Source organism: Herpailurus yagouaroundi, unplaced genomic scaffold (genome assembly GCF_014898765.1).
Source record: "Herpailurus yagouaroundi ecotype Mexico unplaced genomic scaffold, PumYag 142, whole genome shotgun sequence".
Taxonomy (NCBI): domain Eukaryota; kingdom Metazoa; phylum Chordata; class Mammalia; order Carnivora; family Felidae; genus Herpailurus; species Herpailurus yagouaroundi.
Window position 1 is genome coordinate 10,287,931 of NW_024412397.1, and position 14,905 is coordinate 10,302,835.

Genomic DNA, 14,905 nt, shown 5'->3' on the forward strand with positions numbered 1-14,905 from the left:
CTCGAACTCATGGACAGTGAGATCATGACCTGAGCCGAAGTCGGACGCTCAACCGACTGAGCCACCCAGGGGCCCGTAGTTATACGTGTTCTTTACATGGCAGTGAAAGTGTGGGAAATGTTAACTAATATTCAGTTTAAAAATCTTTACACCTCTGAAACACTAGAATCTAGGAGGGATACTCCTTCAGAAAGTTATCCTTGAGGTTTTCTTCATTGGTTTAGAAGTTGTGGAACTTTGGTAACTGTGTTGCTGGTAAGCGATTTAAGAATTCATGATCCTGGCCTAGGACTGGGAATGTTATGCCATTGTCTTCTTTCTCAGTGAAGCTGCTCTCTATAGTGTCTAAAGAAGTCTGGACACATGATGTTCCTCATGAGGTTGTAAACTTCAAGTCTATCAATCCCACTGAGTTCTGTCAGAAGACAAGTTTTCCTTCTCAGACAGTTTCTCTGTCACACAGTGGAGACAAGAGATGGTGTCGAGGAAAATGACAACAGTTTTGGTGTCTTGGATGATGAGAAGATTGTCCAGTGGCTCCAATACTCCGGAGTGGACATGCTAGGTCAACTGGTCCGCAGTGCCCCACAGTGAAGGCAGCCTCTTTTGGGACTTTAAATTCTCCATTTTTTAGCAGAGCCACCAAGGGAAGGAGACTGTTGCAGGCTGGATGTGCCAGCAGGGCCCCACAGCGATGGAGCTCAGGTCCCAGGCTTGCCTGCTCTCGATGGAGGCCTTGGGGCACACCATCGCAAGCTGGGGCAGCACATTCAGCATGCCTGAGCCATGGCCACCTGGGTTTGCAGACCCATTCTAGTGACAGTGTTCCCACAGTGTGGAGAAAGGGGGTCAAGACATCGAGCTCTGAGCTGTTCATTAGCTGACCAACCCGGGCAGGATCCTGTACCAAATACGTGGCCAAAGGACTCATTGTAGCCATTGGTGAGGAAGGACAGGGACCAGCAGGTGTCCAAGAGAATGTTGCTGTCGTAGTTGTGAAGGAGACGGAAGAGGATGGGCCACATTTGCTTTAGTGCATTTTCAAAAGGGTTTATGTTCTTACTTTGACACAGGGTGGACAAAACCCATGTAATTTTCCACAGAAACATGACTGATGTGGTTGGTGAAACCAGGGTCAGCAAATGAGGGATGGCATTGCTTGAGATGATGTCTCTGAACTCTGGGTGGTTTCCTGCTGTGTAACCAAGAACCCACCCTGTGTGTTCACACACAGTCCTGTGGAAGGAAGACAGGTGCTCAATCAAAGATGAGACAGATAGCGTCCTTCCACAATGGCTCAGGTCTTCTCTGAAGTCCTTAAAGCAATGTTGGTCAGAATCCAGATTACCTCTGCCTGCGAGCAGGGGTAAAGGGATGACTTCAGGAACTCGACAAGCCTAGGAAAGAGCTCTCCTTCAACAGTCTGTTTTAGAGGAGGTTCCTTTTCCTGGGACAGCATTTTCTTAGCTTCCTGAGTGGACTGGAAATGTAAGTCTGGATCTGAGGCATACACACCATTGATTACTTCATGCAGGATGAGGCTGACTGGCTTGGATGGCTCTTCAGAAGCTGGGTCAGGGGAGAGATTGTTGATGTTCCATTTCTTTAGAGCCTGTTCACCTTTCTCAGCCATCTTCAGGCTAACAGCCATTGGCTATTGCCATCTGATAGATGCATCTTTTCTCCAGTACTTTAATTTTCTTGGCCTCTCTTCTGGAGCTTCTTTTTTAAATTTTTTATAGCTTATTTATTTTGAGAGCGAGAGAGAGAGGACATGAGCAGGGGAGGAAGAGAGAGAGAGAGAGAGAGAGAGAGAGAGAGAGAATCCCAAGCAGTTTCTGCATTGTCAGCATGGAGCCCGATGACTTGAACTCACAAACTGCGAGATCATGACAGAGCCTAAACCAAAATTCGATGCTTAACCAACTGAACCACCCATGCGCCTCTCTCCTGGAGCATTTAAACTCAGCGTATTGATAGGAAGAAGTAACCCCCTGGCAGGAAGCCACTGGGATTGATGAAATAGAAAGAAAGTAATATTCAAAGCCTCAAACCCAAGTTCCAATTTGTGACTGAATAGAAGGTAGAATTTAATATCATCCACAGTGCTATTTAACTTTCCTAGTTGTCAGTTCTTTCACTGATAGATTAGTGGTATTACCTGACTCTCCCAAAGTTTAAGGCTATTTTGCAAGAAGGAAATTATTGATGCATTAAAAAACTTTAAAAATTCATAATTCCTATTAATATTCCTCAGGGAATGCATGGCATTTTCATTGTTATGGCAGCAAAAATTCTTTGAACTAAGTATACTAAGGGTGAATCACTCTAGTTAAAAAAGTATACTTTTTTAGTGATATTTTTGAGTGTCTCAGAAGTCTGTCAAGGGCTGTACTTGGGGACTCAGTATTTACACTTGCACTTATGTATACACATTCTCTCATCTCCCATAAAATATTGATTAAGCATTTATATTCATTGAGTAAAGTAATACATAATTCTAACACATAGTATTGATTTTCAAAAAGATCATAATTTACACATGAGATTGTATGGTCAGTCATTATGCAGCCAATGACATTTTTCTAAATTTAGTGCAACAAATATATTAATGATTGCTCAGCTACTCCAGTTAGTAATCTCTCCTCCCTGTTTTCTCCGAGAACATCCGTGTCTCATAATTCTAGAAGAGCTACGATTTTATGCTCTACTTGGTATTTGAGCATTTGATCAATACTAAGGATATTTCAGAGCATATGGGAAAAGCCAAACGGTAAAAAACATGCACAGAAAAGTCTCAGCAGAAAAGTGGACAGTGAAGATAAAAAGCCAGAGGAGAATGAACAATGGCAGAAAGTTATTTAGTTTCATGTTGGGTTAAAGCTTGTTCAAAAAAGAATGGACTATACGTAGATAATCAACAAAGTGGAATCTCCATAGACACAGAAAAGTGAGGGATGGATTCCTGTGCATCAGGAAAGGGAAGGAAACCGGTAGGTAAAAATGCCCATGTAAAGAATTGTTGACAGGAAAGAGAAGTCACCGTTGAGGTGATTTGCAGTGAGGTGGAGAATATCTGAAAAGAGCACACGTGTTTTAAATCCACCCAAAGGGAGAACGGGAGAGAGGCTGGCTAGAAAACATGGCAGGACTGGCAAAGCCCTAAAGGTTAACCTGAAATTGCTGCTTCTGTATGTATACAGGGACTATGCTGTCTGGTTTGTGGTTTTTCTTCAATAAAACTCAGTGTCTATGAAGCTATTGCCTAGTGGTATTCACGCAAGGGCCGTGCACACGGACATTAGGTCATGAGATTTGGTGTAGGCCATTCATTTAACCTTGGGAAGAAAGAATGGGATGTTCTGAGAGCCCCTGCTGGGAGGGCTCGAGGTGGCTGTGAAAGGTCTCTACCAGGACTGTCCTTTATGGAAAAGCAGGCTACCCTTGAAGACAACGGTACCAGAGGCAGAGGAATCTGGAGAAGAGTGTAGAAGAAAAATTACTAAGCCTAAGCACTGCAGAGTTCAGGAATGTGCTATCACGTGAATGAACTATTTTTTTTTTTTCTATTGTGCGTAAGGGGCATTTTTAATCACGTGTATGTGTTCAAAGAAAGGATTAAACGGTTACCTTGAAAAAAATAACACAAGCCCTAATCGTATTATTTATTAACTTTGCAAGTATAGCTACTAAAGAGTTAATTAAGAAGAAAAAGAAAACCTCACCAAGGTTACAAAGCAAGCAGTTATAATAGTAAACAGGAAATTAGTCTATTATCACTCTTTATTAACTGTAGGCTTTTGTGCTGAACAGAAATTAAAAGTTTTTAAAATTATTTTTAGAGCAATTTTATCACTGGAAGTCTTTTGTTTTGTTGACATTTAACTTATCCTTTCAAACCGTAAAAATATTTACAAACCCAAAGTTAAAGACATATTATGTAGTCAGAATTGTCCTTTTCCAATGTCACTCAGTTTTCACAATGAGCTGTAGAAGGAGATCTTGCTTTGTCTCAAAGGGATTTTTTTGACATTAAAAAAAACTGGCATTTTTTATCAGTTTCAGTGTTGTTTTTCCATAACAGCTGTTTCAAGAAACATCAACTGAGTTCACATGAATTATTTTGCCTTCTAGATTCCAAAACCACTAGGAGGCTCTTTCTCTATCAGGGTCCTTGACTGTGAAAATATGAACTGGGGCCAGTCCTCTAAGAAAATAAATGGTGCCCTACGAATCAGAGCCAATATCCTCATCCTGGTTCTATTATTGAGAAACAAACAAACAAACAAAGAAACAAACAAACAACTACATCCAAGCCAGATAAAAGCATAACATTCCAAAGGCTAACAGTATTTTACCATACACACATGCATACACAGCCTTACATAGCAATAGAAACACTATCCCCAGGTTCCTGGATTCTGATGGCGCCTGCCTTTGGGCATATGTTACCCCCTCCATTTGTCTTGAAATCCTGATCCTTGATGATGTTCTTTTGCCAAGAAGTCTGCTTTTGAATCAACTCAAGCCGACCAGAAGAACAGTTTTCCAAAGTCCGTAAAGTACAAAGGAAGCATGTATTTACACAAGGAATGAGATTCAAAGATTCTAGTACGTCAATTGGAGCGAATTGCCCACCTCACTGAGGCACCCTGTCAATAATCAGTACAGTATAACATACCCAATTATAATCTAGATTCCCATAATCTGAGCACGGCCTTCACAGATACAAAATATTTTTTATCTGGTCAGAAACCCAAAAGCAAAACAAGTTAAGAAACTTGGTTCCAAGAATTCCAGAGCAAACATGCTTTCCAATTACAGAACTACAGTTTCTTTCTTTCTTTTTTCTTTAAAAATATAGTTGACATATTATATTAGTTTCAGGTGTACAACATAGGGTTTCGACAATTTTATACATTACAAAATGCTCATCACGGTACGTGTAGTTACCATCTGTTACCAGACAAAGCCATTACATTATTGTTGACTCTATGCTATACTTTTCATCCTCCTGACTTATTTATCCTATAAAAATATGACTTCTTAAGCTCTTCTTGATTACTCTTAAAGTGCGAATAAATCTAACAAGTGTTTAAAATGCTTCAGAAAATATAGCCACTCTTTTAATACCAGCAAAAACGCAAATAAAATATCTGTTTTTATACAAAGGAAATAGTGGCCCCAAGGTTCTCATATTGGCTGGATTTTTGTGATGTTGTCAGTTAAATGTATTAAGATGTCAGGGTAATTATAGGCCATCTAGGAGTGAGTCAATTCACTGCAATTTTATTTAGTCTTCACATTTTAAAACTCTTGAATTAAAATGCAAAATGTCTATTTTATATATGTCATCAATCAGGGAAATAAATACATAATGGACTAATTGACCTCTAATAATTTACCTTTTCTGATTACCTAATCCTCAAGATTCAGAGTGTTTGTTCTTCCAGAAGTGCATCTCCTGCTGGGACAGTAATTTACCACACTATACTCTAATTTATATAATGTCAAAAAGATTAGCTGCTACCAAATCTGTAACAACAACGCAGCAGAATTTTCGAAGCATCTCGTGGCAATGACTATTTTGGCAGAAATTTCCTACCAGTTGTGGAAGGAGAAGGCATTTGACTTTCATGGTGTTATTCTTGGTTTTCAAGGAAGATTTGCATTATTGATAAAGACACACAGAAACACATGTACACACACACTGAGCAAAATCAGTTGGAGAATGGTTGCTTCATTAGAAAACACTAAAGCCGTTTACTTTTTATTATGTTGTCATTACCACTACAATTTGAGACAATCTGAGTGAACCAAACCTTCAGGCAGCATTAAGAGCCCACCTTACAGATATTAGTAACACCCACTTAAAAATGGGAAGGACACCTAACTGAAGGCTTGTGCAACATTATCTGCAGAGCTAAGAAGGGGTGTGTTTAAAGTGTTTAATTCCCTCAAAGTGACCTTTTTAGAATTATCTTTCTGGAGAAGTGAGCAGTGGGTTGCCTTTTAAGTGTAAGTCGTGTAAATTGCACCAACCTTGACCGCAGCTGCTTTTCAAGAATTGGAGAAATCTGCTCTGCTTACGTGCCCCTTGTCAGTTAGTCTCTGCTTAAAATAGGGTGCTGTCAGTATCGTTTCCAGAGGAAGGGGATTTTTTTTTTCAGGGTTTGAAATACATATAGCACATTTACATATATAGGAGTCTACATCTAGACTTTATTTTGTTTAAAAAACATTTGTTTATTTATTGAGATGGGGGGGGGAGCGCCTAAGTGAGGGAGGGCCAGAGAGAAGGAGAGACAGAATCCCAAGAAGGTTCTGCACCATCAGCATGGAGCCTAGTGCAGGGCTTGAGTTCACCAACTGCGAGATCATGACCTGAGCTGAGATCAAGAGTCGGATGTCCAACTGACTGAGCCACCCAGGCTCCCCTATACTATACTTTAATAAGTATTTTGACTGCCATTTCATCACACAGAAACCATAGACTTTCACATTTTCTCTAGTCTACATTCCCTGGGAGAGCTTGAGGTCTCTGCATTTCAGAGTTCAAAGGCACTGAGGGCCTGGTGAATTCAATTCTAATGGTTTAGATCTTATTTCTACACACAAAGAGATGAGGTTTAATGTATATATTTGCTTCCATGGCATTAAGTATTACAAGACCATTGAGACTGCAAAAATCAAAATGAGGGTCTTATAAGAATGATTTTTGTCTAATCTTTCATATTTGAGGTCTTGAATCTTCTAAATATGCTACTAGTTCTCTGCCAATTTTCTTGCCAATACTACTTGCCTCTGGATTGCTCCACAAAGTTCTACTCATATTATTGACGTTCAATTATTACAGATGTATCCAGAAACTCCGGTCAGAAACTGTGCAAGGGAATGTGAAATAAAATGTTGAGCCAAACAGCCACTGTCCTTGCCCTCATGGAATAAACACTTCCCGTCCATCATCCCAATTGTTTATGCTTGTCTTTCTTTTACTGCATAGGTAGGCTAGTGAGTTTCTTCTTTTTTTAAAGATATACTATGTTCATATATCATAAGAGTCAATATTTTAAGATGCCAATTATCCATAAATTAATCTGTGGTTTAAACACAATCTACATCAAATTCCAGGTGGATTTTTTTTTGCTAATAATTACAAGCTCTACCTAAGCTCCAAAAGGCTTAAAGAGTTCTAAACTCAACAAATGTATGGGACACCTGATTTTCTCTCTCTCTCTCTCTCTCTCTCTCTCTCTCTCTCCATATATATATATATATTTTTTTTTTGAATGAAACTTTTAATATTTAAATCCAGGTTAGTTAACATATAGTGTAATAATGATTTCAGGAATAGAATTTAGTGATTCATCACTTAATATAACCCCCAGTGCTCATCCCAACAAGTGACCTCCTTAATGCCCATCACCCATGTAGCCCATCCCTCTACCCAACATCCCACCAGCAACCCTCAATTTGTTCTCCGTACTGAAGAGTCTTTTATGGTTTGTCTCCCTCTCTGTTTTTGTCTTATTTTCGCTTCCCTTCCCCTATGTTCATCTGTCTTGTTTCTTAAATTCCACATATGAGTGAAATCATATGATATTTGTCTTTCTTTGTCCGACTTACTTCACTTAGCATAACACACTCTAGTTTCATCCATGTTGTTGCAAAGGGTAAGATTTCATTCTTTTTGATCATCTAGTAATATTCCATTGTGTGTGTATATATATACACACACAATGGAATGATTTTCTTCTTTCCTGAATCTTTCATAAAGATTCACATAATGATTTCCTTCTTCCCTGAATCTTCCATAAGGATTCTTGAGAATTGAAATATCCAAGAGTTTAGCATGAATCTTTTTTGAAGATGGATCTAAAAAACTACCTACTTGTTGAACCATTCCCCCCTTCCACATCTCAGACCTTTTCTCTGCATCTGGAAATCATATCATTTTGGCAGCCCAGCTTCCTTGTCTCCATGTACTTCAACAGGTTTGGCGTATGGCTTGGCTCCAAAATGGACAAAGGTTTGAGGACTTTACCAGGTCCTGTCCTAACAATCATGTAAATCAACTGACTTATATTTGCATCATTGTTATTAATGAAATAATGACAAGTACACATTAATACACAGTAAGTTAATATTTCTGTTGTGATCCTGTGAGTTTGCTTCTGTACCAACCATCTTCTAAGACTGTGAGAGCAAATGCCCAGCGCTGTGTTACTACAGATCTCTTACACTCACTGGAGAAGAGCTACATCAAAGATCATACAGCAGCTAGAAGTAAATGCCAAGAGAAGAGACAGAGAACTAGGCTTAGGATTCTCATTTACCATTCTAGCAACCAAGATGAAAGAGGAAAATGGGAGGAAGCAGGAAAATGGAAGTATTGCAGCAAAATTAAGAAAGTTAGTTATGCACACATCTCATTTTGTTCCTAAGAATCGACTTTTCTTTCTCAGGCCTAGAGAGACACAAAAGACAATTACACTTTTTTGTTTTGCATTTGGCTTCAGTAAACATCTTTCTAGAAGACCATCTCTGTTAACGTCTTCTGCACTGATGGATAAAAAAAAACATTGCAAAAAGTGTGAATCACTTAAACTCAAGCTTGGATAACTTTTATACTTACATTTTTTAATGGTACACGTGCTTCTCAAATAATATGCATCAAGGTGGCATGTTTCTTGTAACAATGGAAAAATCTATGGAGACGGGAAGAAAGATGGGGTAAAGAGATTAGATGTATAATTTTTTTTAATTAAACTATAAAAAATCGTAGTAAAATAATGACGTCGAGAAATACGAAAATTGCTACAAATATGTTCTGAACACATTTCTTTGAAGGAATTGTTCTTAATACCCTAATACCAGATGATATTTGGAGTTTTTTTCTTAATAATTCTATGTCAATTACTTCTAGTACACACACATTTCAGAGGCTTCACATAGAAAGTTTCTTTACCTGTTACCCAGACTCACCCAGTAAGCAGAACTGACTCCTGAGGTTTTTTTTCTCCACCTTTGTTGAGTTATAGTTGACAAATAAAAATTCTATATATTTAAGATGTATGATTTGATGTGTGTGTGTATATATATATGTATGTATATATATATATATATATATATATATGCAGCACTGTGAAATCTTTGTCACAATTGAGTTAACTAACATATTCATTATCTTACATAATTAATATTTTAGCACATTTACAATATACAATATAGGATTAACTAGAGTCATATTGTCACAGTTTAGATCTCTAGAAATTATTTATTCTACATAACTGAAATATTGTAACTTTTGATAAACATCTCCCATTTCCCTCTTCCCCCAGCCTCTGGAAAACCCCTTCTACTTTCTACTATTATGAATTTGACTACTTTACAGTCCACACTTAAGTGAGATAACGCACAGTATGTGTCTTTCTTTGTCTGGCTCATTTCACTTAACATAATATCCACTAGTTTCAACTATGCTGTTGCAAATGGTAAAATGTCTTTCTTTTTATGGATGAATAATATTCCATAATAATATATAATAGATATCTCTCTCTCTCTATATATATATATATATACATAGAGAGAGAGAGAGAGAGAGAGAGAGAGAGAGATATGTATCTCACATTTCCTTCATCCATTCATCTGTCAGTGGATACTTAGGTTGTGTCCACGTTTTGTCTATTGTTAATAATGCTGTAATAAACATGGGGATGCATATATCTCTTCCAGATACTAATTTCACTGTCTTTGGATATATACCCAGAAGCGGAATGGCTGGATCTTATGGTAATTCAATTTTAAACTTTTAAGGGAACCTCCATATGGTTTTCCATAATGGCTATATCAATTTACATTACCACCAACAGTGCACCAACACTTAGCTTTTAACTTTTTGATAATAGTCATTTTAACAGGTGTGAGATGATAGCTCATTGTGGTTTTGATTTGCATTTCCCTGCTGATTAGTGATGTTGAGCACCTTTTCATGTACCAGATGGCCATTTGTGTGTCATCTTTTGAGAAATGTCTATTCAAGTCCTTTGTACATTTTTTAAATTGGTGTTATTAGTTTTTAGCTATTGAGCTGTGTAGGTTCCTTATATATTTTGGATATTAACCCTTATAAGATGTACAACAGGCAAAGATTTCCTACTGTTCCATAGGTTACCTTTCACCCTGCTGGTTGTGTTCTTGCTGTGCAGAACCCCTTTTAATGGGATGCCATCCCATCTATCAATTTTGTTTTGTTGCCTGTACTTTGCAGTTGCATCCTCGCCAGACCAATGTCAAGAAGCTTTTGTCCTGTTTTCTTCTATAGATCTATGGTTTCAGCCTTATATTTAAGTCTTTAATTCATTTAGAACTAATTTTTGTATAGTGTGTGAGATTAAACCCATAAGTGTTTCTCCCATGGTGATAGATTCACCTTTACTCTTCACTTTCTTTTGTCTTCATTTCCTTTTTTCCTCTCTTAAAGGCATCCATATAAGAATAAGTAAATGACTTTTTTGTTGAAATTTTTAGAGAAATGTTAGTTAACAATCATAGTTACTTGACATATAGTTATGAAAACTTGGATATTACTTTATCACTCCTGTCCAGTACTGTCCAAGATACTTACATCTTGGGGACAACGGTGGAGCTCTGATCAAACTTGGGGAATGACCTCAGATTACAACTTATTTATTCCTCTTTTTTTTTTTTTTGTAAGAATTGTTTTTCTAGTGACCCTGTGCAATCTCAGGTTTTCCTTCATTATCTAGTATAACCTGTATAACCATCTAGTTTATAATTATGACTAATTGCTATTTCCTGAGATTTTAAAGTTTATATATATGTATATATATATATATATATATTTTTAAATAGGCTCAAGACAGTTTGACCTTAATAATCACAGTATAGGTGGAATGAAATATCTACAGATTTGTTGGAAATATTTTTGGTCATTGGATAAGAGGGGTATAGCCCATAAGATATCATAAATATTCTTGTATCTTTCATGTTTTTCAAAAATAGTGGTGCAAGGCTTCCTGCTGTGAATGAGGTGGTAAGAATTAAGATAGGCACTTCAGAAAAATAATAAGGTTTAGAATAATGGACTAAAAGCTGACCATAGATGAGTAAAATTGGTAAGGAAGAAGAAGTATAAGACAAAGAGTAAATAACACTCAAATAAAGAGAGGAGATGGATAAATGTTCATAGAAATTCTTTACATGCTAGTCACAAATAATATTCATATAGGAATATTTACATAAAATATGTATTTGTTCTGTACTTTTAAAAATTGGGTTGTTTATAAAAGTTAGCCATATATTAATAAAATATGTGAATTAGATATATATGATATATATGCATATACCTTTATATACTTTTATATACTATAAAGTATATTTATATAGTATATATTATATAGTATATTTTGCATATATAGTATGTATTACATTAGAGTATATAATATTTAACAAATTATATTAAATTTTCAAGTAAAAGTGAACATAATAAAGCGCATTAATATTTAGAAAGCAACTCCAAATACTTAAAAATTATTCAATTCTCATAGTTGTTCTTTTACAGACACATATTCAGCTTGATGTAAGGATTATGTTTCTGGCACAAAATAAAAATACCCATCAGGTGCTAAAATACAGGATTCATGAGGTATTGCACAAATGAAGAAATCTTCAAAATCTTCAAAATGAGCTGCACATTACTAGTAAATGGTATTTTGGGGATGACTGAAACATAAAAGAGGGCCTGACCTCATAAACGTCCCAGTGCCTTGGAATATTCCGATTCTTTAATTATCAGAATAAAACACTCTCTTTTCGTGGCCCCTTGGCTTTGCATCAATGCATAAGTGTTAAAATCACTAATTCCATTATATGCCAGATGGTACTCAGGGGATCATTTCCTAATTAACCTGACTCTTCCATGACATTCATTCATCTTTGGTTTTACTGACATTTTATCAGCTAAAACACACTTTATATTTAAATAGCTTATCAGCTGCCTTTTAGGCAAACTGGTACATCTGGGATAATCTTTCTAACTTATAACGACGGACCAATACATTTTTTGTAGTTTCATTTCGACCCACATAATTGCGGCAATGGGAAGATGAACATTCTACATGTCTCAAGGTTTTATAGTCTCAAATCTAGAGGACTTAGGTCACTAGTTCTGAATATTTTATATTTAAAACAAATTAAAATCACCGAGTGTTGAAATTACAACTTTTATAATCACAAGTATAGTTTAATTCCAGAGAAATCTAACAGTGAATAAGGGATAGGAATCTGTCAAAAAGAAATCAACTCCTTCCTAGAAGACAGTATGGTACATGTAATCATAGCCTTCACGTACTGTATGGCCGGATCAAGTTACAAAGACTCCTTAAATCTTAAGGTTTTTGGTGTTGTGTCTTGTTTGGTTTGTGTTTTGTTTTGTTTTGCCTCAGCAAAAGCAAAGAGTATAATCATAGTACTTAGTACCTCATTCCACTGCTGAGAGTATTACTGAACATAATGCAGTTAAAACATTTAGTACAGTGTCGGATACAACAGCAATTACTTAATAAACATTACCTGTTAAATGTTCCAATAAAACAATATATAATCTTGCCTTTGGTCTAGTTCTAAAGATAGGATTGTCCTCAAGTAGTGGTACGAAGCTAGGTCACCCCTAAGGTGGCTTATTTGGAAATCGGCCATCAGAACCTCCCCAGTGTGTGCCATACTCTTGGCAGAGATGACCTTGAAAGATTGCGAGAGAGCAGAAATGAGTGTTTCTTCATCACTAGGAGGAAGATTTGCCACCAGGCGCCTACCAGCTCTGAAGCTAGCTCCCACTTCCCTGAATATTTTCTTAGAACCACACAAGACCTCTTTGACCGTACGAAGGAATTTTTGGCGTTGTGCTCTGTAATACCTACTGTCTGAAAGTATAGCTCCCCATGAGGAACATCAGGAGAATGATGTGTGGACATTGCACGCGAATGTTTACTAAGGGGGAAGAGAAGGGATTTTGAAGTCACATCTGAAGCTCCCATTAAAGACTTAGTTACCTATTTAGGGATTGTGGACTCTGTGGGCCTAACTACAGAATTTTAGAAAAAAAATATTAATTAGAGATTTATACCCATGTAGGATATCTGTTTCAAGCAAATCTCACACTGTATTTCCTTAAAAATATCATGCTTACAGGGGCGCCTGAGTGGCAGTCGGTTAAGCGTCCGACTTCAGCCAGGTCACGATCTTGCGGTCCGTGAGTTCGAGCCCCGCGTCAGGCTCTGGGCTGATGGCTCGGAGCCTGGAGCCTGTTTCCGATTCTGTGTCTCCCTCTCTCTCTGCCCCTCCCCCGTTCATGCTCTGTCTCTCTCTGTCCCCAAAATAAATAAACGTTGAAAAAAAAATTTTTTTTAAATATCATGCTTACAGAGTGCCATTTATAATGAAGAAGTGTATATTCGACTGGGAGTTTGAAATCAGTTATTAAAGGTTATAATTAACAATCTACAAAGAACTAACTCTCCTTTCTGCACTGTGAGAACAGACAGATGATGTATTAGAAATTCCCAGGCTTATAGATAGAAAGTAATTATTCACCTGAACTCATTTATTTCAGAGTGATGCCATTTCTCTAAATATAGCTCCGTTTCACATCTGCACGTCGACATTGTAATTTAGCAGCCATCAAAGTATTATAAATGCAAGGGTTTTTTCATTTGATTTAAAAATGATTTTAGGTTATTTTTAGGAAATGTAGACAAAGGAAAAGTGAGCCATGTACGAACCATGGAACATTCATAGGGATGTTACAGAAGCTCTGTTGAACTTTGACTAAAATGTTAGCTCATTCACTGCCAAATATTCATCAATCGATTAAATTAGTTATTACTCAGTGAGAAATACAAAATAGATATTTTTTTGTAAAAAAGAAATGTTCTAGTTTATGAATGAAATTCAACATGCTTCTATGATATGAGCTATTATGCTAGCACTGTCCATATGAATATGAACGAGACACAGACCCATGACCGTGGTACGGTGTAGAGGGTAGAGACTTCAAAGTCAGAAAAAAAAATTGATTAGTTACTCTATTCTATGGTCTAGAGGTTTAATCTATTTATGTTGAATTTCTCAGTCTGTAAAACACAGAAAATTATTGTAATACACTGCAATAATAGTCCAGGTGCCCAAGATATTATGAGCCCCCTTAGTAATAAGAATTTGAACCTGAGCCACAGGCCCACGCGTATTGAGAATCCAGTCGGCACAATATATATGGCCCCGGAAGACAAATCCTTTGCGAACCAATGCCTTTCATTTACACGATGCCCTTCATCCATACAGCTCGCTCACCTTCCCACTCCGTCTGTGTCCCTCACGTGTGCAGGTGCACATGCGCCACTTTTTCTGAAGTTTCAGAACAGCGTATCTCAAACATCACTCACGCATGCATGCATCAATGTATAACACGTACATCTCTTCTCAGTCTTGTCACCATGGCTCTGTCTTCTTTTGCAGTAAACTTACCATCAGACGATAAAGGCAGAAATTCTAGCAAAAGCCTTGGCACTTGCTAACCTCTTGATCGAAGGTGGAAAGGGGACAGCTGAAAAGGAGCAGGCTGAGTCACGATATGTTTCAGAGTTCAGATTTCAGGCCTTGCCGACAGATTGGCTTTAAGGAGTAAAGAAAAGAGAAAGTTTAGGAAGACTCTGGTTTTGGTTTCAGAACTGTGTGGATGGTGGCGTCATTTAACTGAGCTGGGAAGAGTAGGAGATAACAGGTCTGGGCGACAGGGTAGAATTATGAATTGTAGTTTACACAGACTAAGTTTCACATGCCTCCTGGATACCAAACTGAGAGAACGTATTTGGCAACAAGATTTACG

The 14,905-nt window shown here is 37.3% G+C and overlaps 1 pseudogene; it reads right to left on the reverse strand.

The window, feature by feature from the left end:
- Positions 1–320: 320 nt before the first annotated feature.
- LOC121033242 (importin subunit alpha-8-like) lies at positions 321–12,995 on the reverse strand (annotated as a pseudogene).
- Positions 12,996–14,905: the final 1,910 nt, after the last annotated feature.